Here is a 17506-nt window from a genome sequence, read left to right on the forward strand (position 1 = left end):
CTATGTTATGGAGAACCCTCCAGCTGTAGAGATTGATGGGGACACCAAGCTGGTGCTCACAGAGGAGAGGTCTGAAATGGACTTAAGGCTAGGAATTGACCCAGGGAATATATTGGGAGTCAGTACTTGAATCCTGAACAGGAGGTTGCTAGCTGCACATGGCCCTGGATCGGAACCTGGTGGAGTAGCGTGGGCCTGGGTCTTCTATCCTGTGTTGGCAGGTGGGCATTACTGCTGGAGATTCTAGCTATAGACTGTGTGTGCTCTGCCCCATCCAGGGGGCTGAAGCCTCTTTGTTATTGTTTGCCTTAGCCAAAAGGTCGGGGGACTACAGACTGTTCCTTGGTTCTGACTCAGAGGGCTGGAGTCCCTGTTTGTGTTTGTCTGCCCCAGCTGAGAGTCTCAACGTGTGTGTGACGGGGTGTATCAACCCTGCACTGGGTAAGTGGGGACACCCTTATCCCTGTTCCCCCACCCCCCAAACAAGCAGAGCCCTGTGACACACCTACCCCTTGAAGGGCGGCCAGCACATCCCTCGGCCTGCACAGCTTCCCACGGCCCCCCTTGGCCTGCAGCGGCGAACCGCAGCCAGTGGGAGCTGCAGTCGCCAAACCTGCGGACGCGGCAGGTAAACAAACTGGCCCGGCCTGCCAGGGGCTTTCCCTGGTGGGTCGCGTGCCAAAAGTTGCCGATCCCTGACTTAGGTCCTGCTTATCTGTACTGTAACCAGTTATTTTTACTAAAGTATTATGAAACAATTCTTTCACTATCCTAGCACATTACTCCGTACATACAAGAATCAGTTCAAATGTTGTGAAACTAGTTATGCAACAGACAGAAACAACTGAAAGTTTAAAAAAAGGCGATTTTTTTTTTCCCAATTGAAACTGCTGATAAGCAGTTCTGCCAAACAGAGTATTATCTTGGAAAGACTTTCTTTAAACATCTTAATGTTTATCTGTAGATGTTATACTTCCTTAACAACCAGATATTCTATTGTTTTGTACAGTTTCGATGGGACATGACTCTGCACTTTTAGCTAATGGCAGCTGCTGCTCCTTACTGCAAAAAGCCTCAGACCACACTTTCATCTCTGCATGGTAGCTCTGGGCCCTGCTGAGGAGCAGCACCAGACCAGTAGTGTAGTGGAGTCAGGGTTAGTTGAGGAGCTGGAACTGGCCAGGCTCTAGAATCCAGAGGTGATGGGAAAGCCATGCCATTCCCCACAGCTTAGGAAGGAATTTGCAATAGCTACTTCCAGTAACAACAGTATGGCAGCCTGGTCCCACCTCCTTCCTTGGAGTGGTGCTTCCAATTGTAAGGACAGAGCATTGTGATGCATCATGCTCCAGAAGGGTGGAGATAGAATGAGTGACCTCAGTTTCCCCCTACAAGATACATGTACAGTAAGTGTAGGTGAAGAAAATGGAGAGGGAGAAAGCGTACATGTGCAGTGGGTGCATTTCTGCAGGGCTCCTGTACTGTTACGTTTGTCATTACACTACTATTACCAGATCCATTTCAAGATCATGGTACTTATTTTTAAATATCTAAAAATGTTTCAAGCTACATACCTTTGCATACATTTGCATCATAACAGCTATAATTGACAGCAAAGAGGTCTAAAGTCACTTGGACTAGCTATAGGAACCTGCTACCACCTGAGATAGGGCTCAGCCTGAGTTCTGCACACTTTGTAATGGAAACCATAGTAGAAATGCACACTTTCAAAGGTTGTGCTGTTCCTACAAGGAGAGCAAAGGGAATTTCACTTGCTTTGAATTGCACACAAACATTGACTTCTAAGAGGGAAAACTGACTTGCTTGGCCACATTCTAATACCTCTTGAAATGCAGGAAAAAGAATTTGTTCCTATATCTTTCATATAATATCAAAAGTTGCCAAGCAGGACTGTTGGTTCCTCTTTTCCAGATTGTATCAGAGGTGACCCAGCAAGTTTGGCATTCTCTCTAATTAAAGTTTCATATTTTCTTAAAGGCACAATGCAGTCTGTCGGCATCCACTCCAAAAGAATGTGACATTTGAGTTGAATATGCAGTCAAATGATCATGCATTCACCCCACTGTTTTAATATTTTTTGAAAGTTAATGGATAAGAGGGCCATATTAAGAGGTAGCAGCTGGGTTTTATGCGAGACCCTTTTAACCCGTTTTACAGTGAAACCTCTTAAATGAATTTACTCTCTTTCACAATGTCCCTTGTTACTTCGAAGTGCTACAGCATGAAAATAGATCAGAGTGTGTGCTGGGGCTTGTATTTCCCATGATGCTGTCTGCTGTTCAAAATGTTTGCTTGCCTAGTTGTGTTGTTGGATGATAGCTCTATCACAGATAATTAAATAGAAGAGTTTTTAGTTAGTGCAAACTTGTAAAATAGACTTTTTTTAAATTGTGTTTGATATAGTAACTGAAATATCAGACTCGTACATGGGGTGAAATCAGTGGGATTTTTGCCCTTGACTTCAATAGGGCCAGTATTTCATCCTTTATATTTTGATGTTAGGAAGCTTGGGAGGGGAGGTTCAGACGAGAACCACAAGTGCTTGGAAGGAATTAAAAAGTGGGTCAGGTCTCTGGGTCCTTTTGTCCTCTAGCCCAAGCACAGATTTCTGCGAGACAATATGTTTGTAGCCCAAGCACCCCTGTTTCTGACCGCAGCTTTCTCGAAGGTTGCAGCAGGAGTGTTCCAAGAGTGGGAGTCTGTAACCTTATGCACCCCTGTATTCACACCTTACACACTATTGTAATAATCCTTGTACAAAATATGCTTTGTGAGGTATCATTTGAAAACTAATAACTTACTAGTTAATAATATCATGGCTAACAATACCAACAGTATATGTACAATTATGAATTACCTGGAATGATGTTACTAGTACTTGTTCAAAACCAGACAGGTAAAAGTGTTAAACAGCTCTATCCTAAACAAAGGAGTGTGAGTTTACCTCAGTTTACACATAAACAGTAAACAGTGCAATCAACTAATGGGGAGGGGAGATGGAAAGAATATAACCCAACCAAGTTCTGTGTTTGCTTTAAAGTGCATGTTAACTCCAGTTAATGTGGCAAGTTGTTGGGTTATGCCTCTGAATGTTGCAGGAGAGGGATGGACATTGCAGAGCACATGAGTTTGAGAAAGCTCAGGACTGGGGGGGTGAGTTGGGGTCACCTGCTAACATTCACCAAGTCTGATAAAGACAAGAGTGTGTCTAGGATAACTTCTGTCAGGCTGTTGGATTCAAAGTGGTTGAATCGGAGTAGTACAATTTACAGAATACGGAGTGCATGCAGAATGGAAGCTATGAGTAGCAGAAGCATTTTAATACAAGTGTTGACGCAACATCTTGCTGGTCTGAATTGCACCCCTAAATGTGACAGTGGCATAATTATGCAGGATTTAAACGTCTTGCTATGTTAACTGAGATTTACACTTTAAGCACTCGTGTAACAGTTGAAATTATTCTCAATTGTGAAGACTAGGAACAGTCAAAAGAAAGATTACTGTTTTATTATTTTCATTTTGTTTATTTCAGATAAGGGAAATAAAACAAAAGTAAAGCATAAACATGAGCATCAGTGAAGCAACTATAAAGTTATTGCCGGCCAGGTTGGGAAATGACAAATTAAGAGATGAGCGTGAACCATAAAAATGGTTGTCTGGGTAGAAAGACAAAGAACATGGACACCAAAAGTGGGAAACAAACATGAGAGCCAAGGAAAGGGAGACCGAAAGGCAGCAGCAAGAAGCAGCATGCTGCCCAGCCCTGGAAGCAGAAGCAGCTGCACACCAACAAGCCATCGAGCTGGAAAAGAAGGAAACCCAAGAAAATGAGAAAGAGAGGCTGAATGCCCAGAGCAAAATGGGCAAACCCCACAGTCCCCAGGTACTCCCTCCATCCAAGGAACACCCAGCAGGGACAGGTTGTGCCCTGCATACAAAAAAGAAGCAGATTGTATTGAAGAATATTTCACCACTTTTGAAAGGTTATGTGAGATTCATAAAGTTCCAGAAGATAAGAAAGTCCCTTGATTGCAAAGTTGTGTGGTAAAACATTAAACATATTTAATGAAATGCTAGTTGAAAAAGCTTTGAAATATTCTGAGTTTTAAAAATCTGTCTCGCAAAGTTTTCAAATTACCCCTGAGTTGTACAGTCTGAAATTCACAAATCTCAGGAAAAGTGCTGGCATGAGTCAATATGTCTAGAAAATGTGTGGCCCAACAAGAAAAAGGGAAACGTAGCTGAGAACTATGACCAATTGTTTGTTTGATCTCTTTGCTCAAGAGCATTTTCTAAGAGCATTTCTATGTTCTGAGATGTAATATAGAATAAATCTTTAAGTTCTCTGCAGGAAGTTGCCATCCTGACTCCTGATTCCTTTGTACAAGCCCAAATGTCTAATGAGCACAAGACACTGAAGTAGGGGCAGAAGCCTGGTGAAAAGGGAATGACACTGTTTTACCACTGGGAAGAAGGAGAGTGGTTGGGAGCCCAGGTGCTCACCTCCCCAGAATCATTCCCCTGCTGGAAATCCCCATCATACACAACCTGTACAGGAGAATGGTCCAAGGAGATACCACCAATGTAACTCCACTGAGCACATGAGAAATAAGTGCCCTAAGATAAACTAAGATCACACCCCATCCAACGCAGGTTAATGCAACTGTCATTAACATAGAGGAACACGTGGAACCACTGATTCATTTTGTGATGCCTGATCCTGAGGAAGTGGACCTGGAGCTTATCAAAGTTGCCAATGTAAATTGCAAGGAATGGGTAGCCTCAAGGGACATTGGAGTACAAATTTCTCAGGTCAAGGAAAGCATATTCAGAAAAACTGGATACGCATGTTACCTGTCCAGGAAGTAGAGCTCCTGGCATTGGAAAAATATAAACTAACTGTACCTCTGGCTAAGGTGCATTTTGAATGAGAAGGTTTGAAAGTTGAGATATTAAACAGCACTTCCACAGCACTGCTGGTGGGAAGTGATATTTTTAGTATGTTCACAGCTGTTAATTTTCGAACCTCCTGAAGAAGTGAGGTTCTTACCCACGAAAGCCTATGCTCCCAATACTTCTGTTAGTCTTAAAGGTGCCACAGGACCCTCTGTAGCTGTTAATATTGTAACCCATAGAAGAGAATTGTGCAGACAAAGAAGCAGCTGTGGGAGAAGGGGAAACCCCAACTGAGCAAGAGGAAGCAAAGTGTTTTCAGATGTGGGAGGGATTGAAGCCAGCTCCTGCATAGCAAAGGAAAGTAGAATCCTCTGAGACTGGGGGAGGGGGAATTAACCTCTGCTACTGAAGAATCTGTCCCAGTTGTCAGCTGCTAGCATTTTGCAGATGAACTAAGGGTAGACTGCACTCTAGAGTGCATATGGAGATATGTCCTGAAGGGAACCCCAGTGAGGGGAAATGGAGAATATACAGATAAGCTCGGGGGGGAGGGGGGAGTAAAATCCCTGGGAAACCTTACAAGTGGCTGATTGTGCCTGCCCAGCACTGTGGGGAACTGATCTTGCTGATGCATGATTTTCCTTTTACTGGTCACTTAGGGCCATGAAAATCTATGACCATTTAAAAATATATATATACTGGCCAGGGTACAGAATGAGGGGGGAGATTATTGCAAGTCTTGTGAATTATGTAAAAAAAAGACCTCCAGGACTGCAGAAAGTTCCTCTTTGCCCCTTGCCTGTAATACAAGAGGCATTTTATAGGGTAGCAATGGACATTGTGGGTCCTCTGCCACACCCCACCCAAAGGGGGAAGAAATATATCCTGGTTGTAGTGGATTTTACCATCAATATCCCAAAGCAGTTGCTCTATTGACATAAAGCCTGTTTCTGTAGCAAAAAACCCTTTTCATTATTTTTAGCAGAGTGGGTTTTCCTAAAAATATTTTATCAGATCATGAGTCAGATTTCATGTCTCAGCTATTCAGTGATTTATGGAAGTTGTGTGGGATAAACCACTAAAAGCTGCCCCACATCCCCTAGAGACCAATGGTTTGGTGGAGAGGTTCGGTGGGACACTGAAATCAATACTGAGGATGTATGCCCACAAGCAGGACTAAGATTAGGATGAAATGTTACACTGTTTGTTTGCTTATAAGGAAGTGCCCCAAGAATCTACAGTTTGGCCCATTTGATCCCCTATACAGAGGGAAAGTGTGGGGACTCCTAGATCTTACCAGAGACTGCTGGGAAGGAGATACTGAGATAGAAGGGTAGCCTATAACTGAATATGTACAAAGGTTCAGGCAAGAGTTAAAGGACATGCTGGAAATGATTCAGAGTCACCACAGGGACAGTCAGGCCAAACAAAAGGTGTGACCAATATATTTGTAAATGCCCTTTGAAGTAGGAGACTTAGTGTTGCTACTTATCCCTGTGCAAAACTCGGAAGGGAGTTTTTGAAATGATAGAAGAGGTAACTGAATGTACATACATGGCAAAAGACCTGACAGTAATGCTGCCATGCAGCTGGTGCATGTAAACAGATTTAAAGTTGATCACAAGAGAGAAGCCATGGTAAACATAATCTGTTGTGTAGAAAGGGAAACTGAGGCACATCTCCTCATTGATTTGACAGCTGAAAGCCAAACCGGCTCATCTCTGGAAAGCCTCAATATCTACAATGAGTTAATATAAGTTGAAAAAGCAAAGGTGTTTTCTGTACTGCAAGCACACAGACAAGTGTTTTCTAACAAGCCCGGGAAGACTCACTCACTAACTCATAAGATTGTTACTGTAGGATCACAGCCACTTCCCAGCAGGACCTACTGTACCACTGGCAAGGTACAAGAGCAAACTTGCACAGAGATGCAGAGCATGCTGGCCCTGGGAGTGACAGAGTCTGACTGCTCTTGGGCATCACCTGTGGTCTTTGTTACTAAGGCAGACAACACTGTACAGTTTTGGGTTGAGTATAGGAAACTCAATGCTGTCATGGTGCCAGCTGCTTATCCTACGCTTAGAATTGATGATATGCTGCATATCTTAAGAAAAGCTAAATATATCAGCTTTTTTTATTTAAAGGATACTGGCAAATTCCTTCCGATAATGTTCTGAAAAAATCTGCTTTTAGTGATGTGGAACTGTTTGAATTTTAAATGGATTACAGGACTTCGCAGGGACCTGTGTCCACAATATAGTGATGACAAAACCTCACTGATCTGAATTGCACCTAAAGTGTGATAGCAGACAACCCTTAAAGGAGAACCGTCTTTCAAACTGTCTTCCTGTGGTATAGATTTTAGATATGCTCCCTTCCCTTGTTTGCTTTGCTGTGGATTTAAAAATTATTTTAACAGTAAAAATATATAGTATCCTCTATGTTCTTGTCACTCTTTGGTAGTTTCTAATTTCTTGATGCTCACCTATATATTACTACTTAATTTTCCATGAAAAATTCATTTGTGAAAAAGACTGTTTTTTTTTTCTTTTTTAATATAATTTTTTTCAGTCAGTCAAAAAGGTTTATCGCTAATTGTAAGGCAGTAGGTTCCTTTCTAGTTTCCTTTAATCAGTACTACACATGCACATTATTCTGCAATTTAATCAATGTCTTTTTGCTCCCTCATTCATCTTTCATGCTTGAGTTGCTGTAATTCAGGGTCTGATGGGGTGGACTAGGTCTGGAGGCATCAGGGTCCCGCCACACCCTATCCCAGATATGATCAGTAGAGAAGTCCTCCAAGTGGCCTAGAGTGGTTGCAGGAAGCAGTCAATCAGGGCCAGCAGACTGACTGCAGCTCCTTTTTTGAGAGTCAGCTGCTGCCTGGAACTGGAGGAGAGAGGACTGTATTCTGCCTGACTGAAAAAGCAGCAGGACCACAGACATCTCAGTGTGGGAGGGGAGCAAAGAAGAAGCTTTTGGCTGGCTGCTGGGACTGAGTAAGGAATGAGTCCAGGGAGGGACGCAGGAAGATACTGTCTCCAGAGAGGAAGCCCTGGGGATATGGCCCTATACCAGGGCTGGGACAGGTTAAAGACTGTATTCCCTGGAAGGGCTTTGTTCTGTTTCCCATACAGAGTATGTGACTAGGGCAGAGGGCCGAGTCACTGAAAAACCGCCTGAGAAACCACCGACAGGGTTCATCATAAACTGAAAAACTGCAGACACATCTGATCAAAAGTGGATGTTTGTGAGAGGTGGGTGCCACACTGTTACATGGGCATTAATTTCAGTGCAGTTGGATGTATAAATGGTAATATCAGGTAGGAAGGTTATATTTTCTCTGTATTTGGCAGCGGTGTGATGGTACTGGAATACGGTGTCTAAGTCTGGTGTCCACAATTCAAGAAGGATGGGTGAGATCCACAAAGGTACTCTGACACCTAAGACCCATTTTCACACATTACTGCAATCCACAAAACTCCTGCCTGGTTGTCACCTAACCCTGTAGGTGCCTAAACTCACTCAGTGCCTAAATTTTTGCTGTTGGGCATGTGCATTGCAGCCTCATGATAGGTATCCAGACTCCAACCTCCCATGTAAGCCCCAGACTGATTTGCCAATATGGAAAGATAGGTGTTTGACTGCATAAGGCACATCTGGGGACCTAATCCTGTAGGCAAATTCAGAAGCTGCCTACTAGATTGGATGTCTCAGGTAAGTTCACACAAAACAGTTGTAGGTGGGGTGAGGACGATCTCCCTTATACCATTTAGCCTAGTGGACAGAGTGCTTCTGTAGGCTGGTTCTAGTGCCCATTCCTCTGGGGGTGGGAAGAAGGGAAATTATGAACAGGGATTGGCCATCTGTCATGTGAGTGCCCTACTCACTAGGCCAGGAGTCGGCAACGTTCGGCTCGCGGCTCGACAGGGTAAGCACCCTGGTGGGCCAGGCCAGTTTTATTTACCTGCTGATGCGGCAGGTTCGGCCGATCGCAGCCCCCACTGGCCGTGGTTTGCCGTCCTGGGCCAATGGGGGCGGCGGGAAGCCGCGGCCAGCACACCGCTCGACCGTGCCGATTCTCGCCGCCCCCATTGGCCTGGGACGGCGAACCGCGGCCAGTGGGGGGCCGCGATCGGCCGAACCTGCCATGTCAGCAGGTAAATAAAACTGGCCCGGCCCGCCAGGGTGCTTACCCTGGCGAGCCGTGTGCCGAACATTGCCGACCCCTGCACTAGGCTATGGAATAGTCTGAGGTGGGTCTCACTCAATCTCTTGCATTAATGCCGTTCTTAAACAAAAGGAAGTATTTCTTTGCACAGTCAACCTGTGGAACTCATTGCCAGTGGATGTTGTGAAGGCCAAGACTATAACAGGGTTCAAGAAAGAACTAGATAAATTCATGGAGGTTAGGTTCATCAATGGCTATTAGCCAGGATGAGCAAGGATAGTGTCTCTAGTTTGCTAGAAGCTGGAAGTGGGCGACAGGGGATGGATCACTTGATGATTACCTGTGCTGTTCATTCCGTCGGGGGCACCTGGCATTGGCCACTGTTGGAAGACAGGATACTGGACTAGATGGACAGTTGGTCTGATCCAGTATGGCCGTTCTTATGTTCCACTTAAATAATTATTAATTGGGCCAATGAAAGAGTTAAAATGGCTCTGTAGCTAGTGGTTAGGGCACTCACCAAAGAGGTGGCTGATCCCTGTTCAAATTCCTTCTCCCACTCAGTAAGAGGGGGGGGACTTGAATGAGAGGCCTTCCACATCCCAGGCAAGTATCCTAACCACTAAGCTAAATATTACAAAGGAGTGCCTCCTTCATCTCCCCCTGCCGTTTTGTTTTGGACCCTGCACACAACTTGGCCAGCCAATTACCTATCTTCCCATGGTTTGTGGATTGTAAATAGAGATAAATGCTTCCCTACTGCTTGGATTTAGGCCTCTGTCTCTGAGATGGGGTGGACACACACACTCTCACTCTCTCTTGTCAGTCACTCCCTTTGGCTGGCTTAAACAGCTCATCACTTACCATGCTGGCTTTCTGGATCAGCATCTAAGGTGCTTTTGTGAAAGTTAAATGAATTATATTAAAGAAATAGAATGAATTAAAGAATGCTGTATGTACCTTTAAGTAGAAATGAGGCTGCAAGCCAGGGGGGCAGGAAAGCAGACATTAACTGCTTAACTTGCCACTTAAGGGCAATTGGTGAAGCATTAGCCTTAGATCGATAAGAGTTAATAAGGAAGCAGGATATGCATATTGTGCCCTATGCAAATTTTACAATTTTGCTCTCTCTGTCCCTTTGTTTAGTTCGCACCCTTTTATCTGTATAAATAAGACTGTTTGAATCTTGCATGGGGGCTCACATTATCTGAATGTATTAGCAGAGCGCTGTGCTAATAAAACAGAGTGGTCTGACAAACTATGAGTCCTGAGTCTAACTTTGACAATTTGGAGGTTCCACCGAGATGGCAACCGTCTTCACTGGGGCTATGTGATTCCTGACCGTTTTTGTAGGACGACCGTGGTAGCCGGCACCTGGGCATTTGGCCCGAGCGGTCCTCCTCCTGAACGGAAGAGTGCACGACCACAGTGAGGTCTACGCCATTGAACCTGTTGGTTCCCACTCTGTTCTGGTAGGGATCCCGGGATCTGACATCAGGAATCTGGTCAGGTAATTATTTCTGTGTTTTGTCCGGACTGAGGACTGTCCTGTCTCTGTGTCTATCCGTCCTCCTGTGGAGTGTTTGAGTCTGGGTGCCATCTCCGTCCGGGGATCGGCCGACCAAGGGGTTCCTGTCCCCGCGGTCTGAGTGAGTGAAATCTGCACAATCGCAGCCGCACCGCACCTTGGGTAAAACCCTTGGTGTGAAAGCAAGGGCGATTGAGTCAGTAGCCTGTGGGCTCCTTTTGTGTGTTGCACCGGGCATCGCCCTGACGAACCCGAATTTCCTTCTTGTGTGATTGGTGTGTGTAAAGTCCTCCTGTATTGGTAACCAGACGTCTAAGTCGGGACAGTTCCCTAAAGGAACACCGGCTCAGTTTTAGGAAGGGTCCGGACTCCTGTAAATTTCTGGAAAAATGGTCTAGGCTAACTCGGAGATCCCAAAACTCAGTGGCCACTATTAAAACCTTGGAACAAGGACCAAGTGGACATCTTAAAAATGAAACTCGGCCAGCCTAAAACTAAATTGGCTAAAGGAGAGGTTAATTGTTTCATGCAGTGGTGGGAAGAGGCAAATCGTAGGTGGACAAAATCAAAACTCGCCTCTCTCAAATATTCAAATAATAAGTTAAAAGCTTTATTAAAAGCCTCTTCTCCCACCACCAGACTGAGCGCTCCCCTTCACCCTGTTCTCTGACAAAAAAAAAAAAAAAAAAAAAACAACCCCGGATCGATCTCAACTCCCTTCATACTCCCCTCTCATTGTAAAAAGGATAAAATGCCCCTTGTTGTGTTCCCCTTAGTTGTCTGCCTCAGAAACTGATTCTTTAGTGTTCCATTACCAATTCAGCAAGGAGGGTGGGCTCCTCAACTAGCCCCCACCCTTCCTGGTCCCTTTCCTTAAGCATTTCTTTCAAAATTGTGAAATGACCACAATATCACTCACAAAAATGATTCATTGGAAAAAGCAGGATTGGGCCCAGACAAGCAGGCAAGCAACAGATAAAGAAACTTTAAAAAAAAAAAACAGGTTGGAAGCCCTAAGGGCATAGTGTCAGGAGTAAGTGCAAGTATGAACCCTGGAACAATACTTAAAACGGTGAAATCTGAGTCGATAAAGGTTTATTTTGGGAAATAAACAAGTGATTTAAGGAAAGAGAGTGAAAAGTTAACTCTACAGAGGCTGGAGAGAATTAAACAGTTAAACTTTGTGAAAATGTTAAAAAGGATCTTGTTAAAAGAATTCTTGGTTTCTTTGCAGCCATTCTAAAGGAAAAATGGGCCCTTTTCCAGAGGAATGTCTGTAAATAATCCAGGTAAAGAGACTATCTAATTAAAATCATTTGACTATGGACAATTGAGTCAAATTTGCTAAAAGAACATGGGGGGGGGGGTTTCTATTGGAACTTAACTGCCCCAAATGTATAAAGGTAATGTAATCTATGTACAGCTATGTAAAAACAAAGCAGTGTAAGAGGGATGTTAAGGGAGAGAAAATGTGTATGTATCTGTCTGTCTGTGGGAATATGTGAGGTTTGTAAAACTCCTGTTTTATAAGTTTAAGATAAATTGGTTTTGTTTTGTTTATAATGCCACTAAAAATCCATTTGACTCTTTAATTCAAAGTTGCAAAACTGACAGACCTTTTTGCCAGACATAGGTAATCAGTGTTGGTTGACTTTGAGATTTGGTATTTAACCCTTACGGGGTAACTTGATTCTTTACAAAATTTAAATGTTTTCAAATAAAGACCAAGTCATGACTGCAGCAGGACAGTCAAAATCAGAAAAATAGGGAGAGATTTTGGATTCTGTTTGTTTGTTTTTGTAACAAAATAGTAAATGAAAGCTGTAGGAAAAGAATAAAGACCCTCTGAAGCAACAGCAGGGGTGAGGTGCATAAAATAAAAAGAAGCAATGTTAGAAACACTGAGCCTTAAAATGTCTCTGTGTAATCAGACTGTCACTTTGATAAGGGTACATAAAACTCTAAGAACAAAAGAAACAGTTACACCTTATGTAAAAATTAATATGGCTAATGTTTTAAAAGTTAAAGTATAGAAGGAATGTGCAGACGTGTGCAGTGTATATTATAGAGGGGGTAAAAGGAATGCAAACAAAACATGCTACTTAATTAAAATCCTGTTAGGGCTCCAAAGGAGCCACAATAGATTGTATTTTCTTTTTCAGATCTGTGTGTGTTTTGGAAGCAAGAGTTAAAAGTAATCAAAACTCTGGTAAAAGTTAATTGTGTTCCTTTTAAGACAGAGTCTCTGAGCTCTGCTAATGGTTTTGAATCCAAAAGCCAAGCCTGTGTGGATGCAAATTATCTAACTGATAAAGGAAGTGAGAGAACTGCCAGCACAAAGAGGTTGCAGATAAAGAACATACCTGGTCAGCAAACAAATTGTCTAAATAAAAGGCACAGTATAACAAGATACCTTTAATTAAAATAAATTTAATGTTAATAAGTACCCCTGTAACAATGTATAGTGTATATGATTTTTGAAAAAAAAAATCCTTTATGGTAATGATGCTTTTCAGCTGTTACCTGTGAACAAACTTAAAGCTTAATACAGCAGGAAAGACATTGTAACCTTGGTCTGCTGTAAAGGGAAAACTGAGGTACACCACCTCATGGATTTAATGACTGAACAGTGGGATAATTTCCCCATAACTCTTAAAAGATAGAAGCCATTAAAACCTGGCCTGCCTATAGAACAAAAACACAGGAAAATATGGAGGTAATTCCTCTTGTTTTGCCTGCAATCAGCAAGGGTATTTGTAAAAAAAAAAGGAATATTTTAAGCAATAATGAATGCCACCCCAAAAGGGGTAGAAAAATGTTATTTTTGTCTTTCAGAAAAAGCTAATATCAGCTACAGGACAACCTAATAAGAAACAAATAAAAGTGGGTATGCTTATCCATGCCTGTTGCTCCAAAGCCCTGTAGTAAAGACATCTCACTAGGATCCTGTATGTGAGATAAAATGAATAATGAGACCAAAGTACTGTATAATGGGCTGTGTTTATGTGTTAATTCTTGGGGGGGGGGGAGTGTTAGCAACCTTCCAATAGACAAATGTAAATGTAATGTAAGTAATGTGTTTACAAAAAGGTAACATAGTTCCTAAAACAAACAAAAAGGCAATGTGGGAAACCGAACCATTCATATTATACATGCAAATGGCAACATGTTAAGAATTGCCACTGCAGAAAGACATAACAGCTTACCATTGGTATAATATATTTTCTGAATGGTCTCCCACAACTACTGGCATACTAATGTTACTAACCCTAATTGTTTTTGATTTTAAATTGTATGTGTTTAATTGTAATGTTTGAAATGTGCTGTTGGATAAAACAAATGTATGCAAAGCTAGAGCCACAGGCCCAAATCACCTCCCAGTATTTTCTATTACGTGGACTAAATAAGAAGTGACACTGGCGATTAATAATCTTAGTGTCAAAAGGGGGATATGTAGGAGCAGGATTTTATAATGTCCCATAAGAATTAATGTATGATTTGATTTCATCCCTGTCAGCCACCTTTTTTTGAATAGCAGAAAGGAATGACAGACCAGAACAATCCTTATGACTGATTATGGTCACCCGTTTGTTTTAGAATAAGTTATAATGTCTACTATGGTTTCCTATATGTATTACAAAGTAGGCCTCTAGTTAAATACTGTTTGTATTCTCAATCTGTGTGAATAAGGAATGTATGCATCAGGAAAAGATAAGGTGTGAAGGCCGTTGTTATAGCCAGAGTCAAGGAAGAAGTAAAGAGACTTAAAGGACATCAAAGAATCATCAGGTACTGCTTACTATCCAGATGGCTGTTAAACTGTCTGGCATCACAGCGTGCATACATGCTTCGCAGTGTAAGAAGGCACCCCCCCAGCAAACCAATCACCTCAGAACTACGCAGAGTCAATTTTGACTCCAGAAGAAGACGTAGAGGAACAGCCTGCAATACTTTACGATCTACGCTCTCGTAAGGGTTGCCAGAAGCAGACGAGGACCTAAAGCAAGGCCCAAAAAGAAGCAGTAGTGAGCCTAGCGCCTGCTGCCTGGTGGATGTAAAACCGTGACTGCGGTTCCCTCAGTTGAGGTTGTCCGAACCGGAAGGGCCTTGCCTCCAACATGAGCCTCTGGCGGCGCCTGTTCCTCAGCTGCTGGTGTCTTAAGGTCTGGGGAGTCCACAATGACAATTCTTTTATCCAGCAGCAAGTGTGGATAGCTCAGACTCTTAATATTTCTAATTGCTGGGTCTGCAGCCACATCCCAGCTCACTCTCAAGCTGGTGTTCCTGTCCTGGCAATCCCACTCAATTCCCCAGAGCTCACTGGAGGACTTCATCTGTTTAACAAAACATGGAACAATAATGACACTTGGGAAGCAGTGGGAATAAATGTATCTAAATGGATAAGTGTGATGGAGGGAAAAGGTCATTGGTGTTGAGTGTGTAATGGACAGGGCTGGATCTGGGAAAAAGCCGTTGCCTTCAGCATATTGTGGCCAATGGTGTATGGGATTATTCGAACAAAACTAAAGAGTGGCGGGCTGGGTACGGGGATATGAATTTTTCTTGACCTGGGATCAAACAGAAAAATCAATTTCATGTTCCCCCTACAGTAATCTTAGTGAAAACAATACAATCTTTCAATGCCATGCAAATAACACCACTCCTCGTAAGGAGAATTACCCTGTGCCCTTCGGAGGATATTACTCCTCCTTTGTAGGCACCTATGTGACAAATGGGTGCAACCGACCCTCCCCAGCCTTAATAGGCCATCATTGGGTTTGTGGGACCAAAGCTTATACTGTGTTACCAGCTAACTGGTCAGGTAGCTGTTATCCCACCCGACTCTTCCCACAATTCTGAGTGCTAGGGTCCTTCCCATGAGAACGCCTTCGTAATTTCAGGCGAAAAAGAAGGGACTTATCAGATGCCCAATGGTATGTAAATAACATAAGCCCCTTGACCTGGGAAGAGGCCATTGGCGGTTCCCTTATCCCACTTGGGGGAGTAATACACCATGCAAAAAGGCTCCTAAGGTTACAAGCAGTAGTTGAAATAATGGCAAATGAAACTGGAGAGAGTTTAAAGACCCTGGCCAAAGAAACAGGGGCGATCTGACAGATGGCCCTCCAAAACCATCAGGCATTGGACATAGTGCTGGCAGCCAAAGGAGGGATCTGTGCTCTCATTGGAAAAGAATGTTGTGTGTTCATACCTGACGACACCAATGAGGTAATAGATCGCGCTAGTCACTTAGAACAAATCGCATATCTTCCCTATGAAGAGCCGAGTTCTTTATGGAAGTGGCTAAGTAACCTATTCAATTTCTCTGGCATAGGAAACTGGTTGTTTCAGGGAGCCCTGACTATCCTGTGCGGAATCCTAATGATTTTTGTATGCTTTCAGTTAATCTCCTGTTGTATCCAGAATTGTGTAAGGTATGCCACCCAGGTGACTGCCCCAAAACAGAGTGCTAATATGATGATGTTAAATATCACTTATGAACAAAGAGATAAAGAACTATTAATATGTGGAACCCAGTAATTGTTGGTCTTTGCGTAAGCTTGACCAAAAGGAGGGATTGTGAAAGTTAAATGAATTATATTAAAGAAATAGAATGAATTAAAGAATGCTGTATGTACCTTTAAGTAGAAATGAGAAATGCTGCAAGCCAGGGGGCAGGAAAGCAGACATTAACTGCTTAACTTGCCACTTAAGGGCAATTGGTGAAGCATTAACCTTAGATCGATAAGAGTTAATAAGGAAGCAGGATATGCATATTGTGCCCTATGCAAATTTTACAATTTTGCTCTCTCTGTCCCTTTGTTTAGTTCGCACCCTTTTATCTGTATAAATAAGACTGTTTGAATCTTGCATGGGGGCTCACATTATCTGAATGTATTAGCAGAGCGCTGTGCTAATAAAACAGAGTGGTCTGACAAACTATGAGTCCTGAGTCTAACTTTGACACTTTCCATCCCTATTCATTGTATGGGAGCTTAGGCACCTACCTTGGGCTTTGTGAATTTCTCAGCATCATGATGCTCCGTGTCATGATGCCTAAATACCAGGGTGGATAAAAATCAATGATTTAAAAAAAAATGATTTTTTAAATTTAAATTGGATTTTTTTGATGAAATGCTTTTTGAGGGAAAAACCTATCTAAAGATAGTTTTAATTAAGATACATTATAGCTCAAAGATATCTCATCATGGAATAGGGATTATAAATTCTAATTCTATAGTTTGAGACAACATATTCAAGTAATGTTTAAGAAAAGTTTTGTATATGAGTTCCAATAGTTCATGGATTGGGGACCCAATTTTATGGGGTTCCACAGGCTTCTGTATAGATTATTTGGGTTAATCTTTCTATCTACCCAATGGGACTCAGTGCTCAGTCTAGAAGATACCATCAGGGATGCTTAGTTTTGCAGGTCTCAAACTGGATTTGTATCTCCAGAGGTAACATGCTTGTTAACAGCAAAAATGTTTTAAATAAATAAATAATATATAAAGGTGAGAAATAACAGACTTCAACTCTATTGTCCCTCTGCAAATTTGTGTACACAGAGTCAATCCCTTACTTCTCTCTAAAACTGCAAAGTTTCCAAAAGTTCAATTAATAGAAGATTGTTGGGGGTGGAATAGATCTGGACAAGGAGGAGAAGTCTGGAGATGAATGCGAGACGGGAGGGACATATGCTTGTTTTGTTAAAATATATGTTTGCTGTTGAAAAAAAAAATCCAGAATACTTAATGTTGTTGTTTTAGTTAAATAAAACAATTTAAATGTCTGTCTGGTGATGTTCTCCTCCTAATACATGGCAAGAAAATCCTCCAAATATTAATGATTAACCTGTTGAATTGGAGATAGTTCACCTCCCAATG

At 42.4% G+C, this 17506-nt stretch overlaps 2 long non-coding RNA genes across 2 annotated transcripts in view; both read left to right on the forward strand.

The window, feature by feature from the left end:
- LOC128838006 (uncharacterized) overlaps positions 1-9024 on the forward strand; it is a 13185-nt gene extending 4161 nt beyond the window's left edge. The window contains exons 2-3 of the long non-coding RNA XR_008445074.1: positions 3554-8177; positions 8277-9024. This is a non-coding gene — a long non-coding RNA (uncharacterized LOC128838006). The remainder of the gene's footprint in view (positions 1-3553; positions 8178-8276) is intronic.
- A 78-nt stretch (positions 9025-9102) lies between these two features.
- LOC128838007 (uncharacterized) lies at positions 9103-16559 on the forward strand. The gene is made up of 2 exons (XR_008445075.1): positions 9103-10601; positions 11854-16559. It is a non-coding gene; the product is annotated as an uncharacterized LOC128838007 (long non-coding RNA).
- The last annotated feature ends 947 nt before the right edge of the window (positions 16560-17506 follow it).

The sequence above is a fragment of the Malaclemys terrapin genome, chromosome 5 (genome assembly GCF_027887155.1).
Source record: "Malaclemys terrapin pileata isolate rMalTer1 chromosome 5, rMalTer1.hap1, whole genome shotgun sequence".
In the NCBI taxonomy this organism is placed as follows: domain Eukaryota; kingdom Metazoa; phylum Chordata; order Testudines; family Emydidae; genus Malaclemys; species Malaclemys terrapin.